General features: G+C 70.8%; 1 long non-coding RNA gene across 1 annotated transcript in view; it reads right to left on the bottom strand.

The window, feature by feature from the left end:
• Positions 1-345: 345 nt before the first annotated feature.
• The window catches only part of LOC146594869 (uncharacterized), a 4,720-nt gene continuing 758 nt past the window's right edge, over positions 346-4,307 (bottom strand). The window contains exon 2 of the long non-coding RNA XR_014896074.1: positions 346-892. This is a non-coding gene — a long non-coding RNA (uncharacterized LOC146594869). The remainder of the gene's footprint in view (positions 893-4,307) is intronic.

The following is a 4,307-nucleotide window of genomic DNA, read 5'->3' as shown; positions in this document are numbered from 1 at the left end:
CCGCCCCGTTTCGCTCCCCCCCCCGCCGCCACCACCGAGGAGGACGCAGCCCCCCGGGCGCCTCCTCGGACCTGCTCCGAGCAGCCCGGTCGCAGCGGCCGTCCGGGACGCTCGGTTAAAGCTGCTGCCGGGGGCGGAGGGTGACGCGAAACGAAACTGAGCGCTGCGAGGAGGCGGCGGTTTTCCTCCGGTTTCGTTTTCCCGTGGATTTGTCAGCCTGCCTCGGGCCGGCCGCTCCGGGCGCCGGGAGCGGGTCCCACGGCGCGCCGGGACTCGGCCTCGGCCCCCCGGGGCTCCGTCGGCCCCGCGTCTGTATTGCCCCTTTGCAAACAGGGCTCCARACACTTTAAAGCTTGGCGCTTTTTAAGGGGAAACAGGCACCMGGGCGCACCGGCTAGCGCCGGGGGCGAGCGTGGGCACCTCCCGGGCCGCCTCGCTTCCACCTGCCGCCGGCAGCCCGGCCCCTCGCGGGGAGCCCTCGGGGGGGGCACCCCCTTCCCCAGCAGCTCCCCTCCGCCAGCTCCGAGGTGCCGCTCGCGCCCCGCCGGGCCGGGGTGTGCGCGGGTGACGAAACGGGTGCCGTATCGCGTGCGCCGCTGCAGCTGGTTGAAGGGGACCAAATCCAGTTGCAAGTTGATCTGGTTCCTTTTTACCAGCTCCAGGGACGCACGGTGTCTCCGGAGGCGCTGGCGGTAGCAGCAGGGTCCTGGCGCGGGGGTCCCAGCCCAAAAATACATACTTCTTAACATTCCATAACGCCGGCCGGCTCCATATGGGCATATGAAGAAGTATGTAGGGTTGGGAGGGAGAGGCTGGGGCCGCCGGCCCGTCCGCCTTGCACTTCGCCGCGTTGCTCTCCGGAGCGTCCATCTCTGCCACGGGCCACCAGCACCTTGGAAGGAGAAAGAAAAGCCGTGGTGAAGCCCAAGGCAGCGCAAGCGCCTCCCCGCACGGCCCGTGGGCCCCGCGGGGGCCCCGCGACACCCACCCCCAGCTCCGGCCCCTGCTTGCGGCTCAGCCCCGGTGGCGGCCGCGTCGTCGCCCTGCCAGCGTTGCCCCCAGCACCTGGAGCGAGGGGGTCGGCTCACGTCCCTAAGCGTCACGGCCAACGGGCGAGGAAAGCAAAGCCTTTAACCAGCCGGGGCCTCAGCCTGGAGCCCCCCAGCCGGCTCGGGGCGCAGCAGAGCCCTGGCTGCAGCTCCGGGCACCGCGCTGGGATGAGGCCCCGCTCCTGGGGCGACCGGCAGGGTCTGCAAGGGGGTCCCCGTGCGCAAGGCTCCGCGGCTGATCTCATGTGCCCCCCGCGAGGGCTCTTAGACGCCTCGAAGCCCTGGAGAGCAAACAAACACCGACGTCCCGGGGCAGAGGGAAGAGAACCTGCAGCGCCTGGCCCAAAAGCCGGCTCGGCCAGCCTCCGGCCTCGGGCAAACATTGCTGCCGCGGCTTCGGCTGTGGGAAGCGGCTGCCAAACGTGGCCGAGCAGGAGTGAAACCGAGCGGCTGCGAGGCGCCGGCCCCGCTGCGGGGATCGCCTGGCGCGGCGGCCGGGGCGAGCATCACCACCGCACGGCGCCCGGCCCGGGGCCGCCGCGCTTTGGCTGAAGGCTGGACGCTCCCCGGCTCCAAGATTTCTCTCGCTCCAGGCCGATCCCTGGGGACAAGGGGGGGAGGGGGAAGAGGGAATCCCGGCACTGCAGAGGAGGGATCCTCCTGCAGAAGAGGCGGCTGCTCTGCAGGGACCTGCCAGCGCCTCCGTCCTGCTGCCGCCGTGCAGCCGGCGGGACGTGGCGGCTCACGCAGCAGGGTGCCTCCCGCCRCTGCTTCCTTAAACGCGGCAGTTTTTCCAAGTCGGCCAGTTTTGCTACCAACTCCAAGGGTCTCCTGAGGCCAGCGAGCCCCCACAGACACCCCTTGCCTCAGCGTCCCCAAGGGTAAAATAGGGAAGCAGGGAGCTGTCCCCAACCCGAGGACGTGCCGCGGAGAGCTGTGACGCCCTGAGACCCGCTCACTCGCCCGGCCGCAGCCCCCGGTGCTGCTGCGGTCCCCAGCACAGTCCTGGGACTCCACGCGAGATGCGCCCTGGACCCCCGGCTCCCCTGCACCCCAGCCTGGGGCAGAGCCAAAGCAGGGTTTGCAGGTCACCCGGGTTGCAGGTTGGAGACAGAGCTGGGAGGGACCGGCAGGAGCTCCCTCCACCCCCCTCCTCCTTGCYCTGCTTGGCTGCAAGGCCAGGAGAAGGACCCAGGAGTTCTGCCCCCCTCCTCGGATGGGGACTGGATATGGATTCGCCCTCTGGAAGATGGTTTTGCAGCGGTCTCTCAGGATGGAGACCGTAACGGGGAGAAAGGGGGTTAACCAGCAGGAGCGCAGGGGAAATCTCAGCCTTCGGAGCCGGAACGGGCCGGGAGCCCGCGGCCAGGGCAGGCGCAGCCCCGGCTGGGCCGGGTGATGGAGGGGCCAGCCGTCGCCACTAGCCCATCCCATGCRCCGACCCCAGTGACCTTCCTGCCCCAAAATTCCTGCTCTGGCCACCGGGTGCAAAYGCCGGGTGCAGGGTGCAGCCCTGGGCAGTGCCCTGGAGACCGCGGCCGCAGCAGCCCCGGAGGGACCACGCGGGGTGGCCAGCGGGGCCAGCTGCAGCCGGGCTGCAGGACGGCAGAGGCCCCGGGCACGCCGCCGCCGCCGCGGGGCCGTGACTCAGCGCCGGGAGACGCTGACCACACGCGCTGCAGCTCCCTGCAAGGAGCTGGTGGGTGCCAAACGCGCACCCGGTGAGCGGCAGCCACGAGCCGTGGCTGCGGGGCCCTGCCAGTGCCAGCACAGCCTCGCTCCCCCGGGATCCCCCACCTCAGTGGTGGGACGGAGCACAAACTGCCAGACCAGTATCCTGGTCCCCCGGCAGCCCCGCGGCGCTCCGGAGACCTGACTGCACAGATACCCGCTTAACCCTTCGGGCTCCCCCAGCCCGGCAGTGCTGCAGAGGCCGCTGCAGCCCGGCTGCACCGTCCCTGTCCCCTCGGCACGGGGCTGCCGGGCAGCGCCGTCCCCCAGGCCGGAGCTGTGCTGCAGCCCCGGCTGGCAGAGCTGCCCCCGGTCCCTGCCTGGGCACTGCGTCTGCAGCAGGACGGGGCTGCTGCAGGCTGCAGCCCCCACGCAGTCGCCCGGGGCTGTTCCCAGCAGTGCAGCRCAGGTCACCCTGCTCACAGGGTCATTGCTGCGCTTGGCCCTGCAGCCTAGAGGGCTTTGCTGTCAGGGCTATAGGGGATCACAGCGGTGCAGTGGGCTCTGGCAAGCCACGAGCCCGCGGCTGCGTTGGCTGCTGAGCCCCAGGGGCCTTGGCTGACCTTGGCCAAGTTTCCGAGGAGCCGGGTGCTAAAGCACCCAGGAGCCCACAGGCTTTCCTGACTCCCAGGGACACTCCTGGGGCTGGACCTGCCCTTCATGCTGTCCCGGCCAGAGCAGCCTATTCCTGCGCTCTCCTGGTGACCTTGGAGGGCTGCACAGCTCCCGGTGGGCTGTGCCGAGCGCCCACAGAGTGGCACTGGGGCCAGACCCGGCCCTCTGCGGAGTGCCGCCGGCTCCTCGCCACGGCCATGCACCCTGTCCCTCCCTGGGCCACGGCATGGCTCAGCCCCACAGCCCTGCTGTGCCGCCCGGGTCCCGGAGGAGCTGGGGGGTTGGTGGCCACGACGGCACCGCAGCCTGTCCCAGAGCGCCCACGCACGGCCCCCACGCTGCCCACGGCTGCCCTCGGCGGCTGCGGCAGTGCCTCCGAGCCAAAGTCTCTGCCGAGTGCTGCCCCGTGCTGCCCGCACCCCGCCAGGCCCGGCCCCCGGCCCCCTGCGCCCACCCGGGCGAGCGGCTCGTGCCGGGGCGCCGGGCGGGCGGCTCGCAGGACGCTGGGGGCAAACGGCCTCGCAAGGGAGAGGCAGAGGGGCGGCAGAGAGGCTGCCAAGCCTGGCTTTGGTGACACATGCACATGCACACATGCACACGCACCCTTGCACAGCGCAGAGCAGCCCCAGCCTGTCTATAAAAGGAAGCGTCTTTCTCCTCGGCTGTGCCCAGCGCCGCGCGCCCGGCCGCGCTCTGCAGTCGCTCGCTAACAGCGACGTTTCCAAGTTTTACTATTCATCGCTCTCCCTTGGCCCGGCTCCCTCCCCTCCGGCTCCGCCGATCCCCCGGCAAACCCGCCGCGCTCGCTGCTCCATSCGCTGAACGGACTAGAATAAATAAGGAAATAAAGGAGAACCGGCGAGGGAGCAGGAGGCGGGGGCAGGGGCGCGCCGGGGCCCCCGGGCCCGGCCC

The sequence above is a fragment of the Rhea americana genome, unplaced genomic scaffold (genome assembly GCF_003343005.1).
Source record: "Rhea americana isolate MKP2758 unplaced genomic scaffold, rheAme1 scaffold_246, whole genome shotgun sequence".
Lineage (NCBI taxonomy): Eukaryota > Metazoa > Chordata > Aves > Rheiformes > Rheidae > Rhea > Rhea americana.
This window is presented reverse-complemented; position numbering and strand designations above follow the sequence as displayed.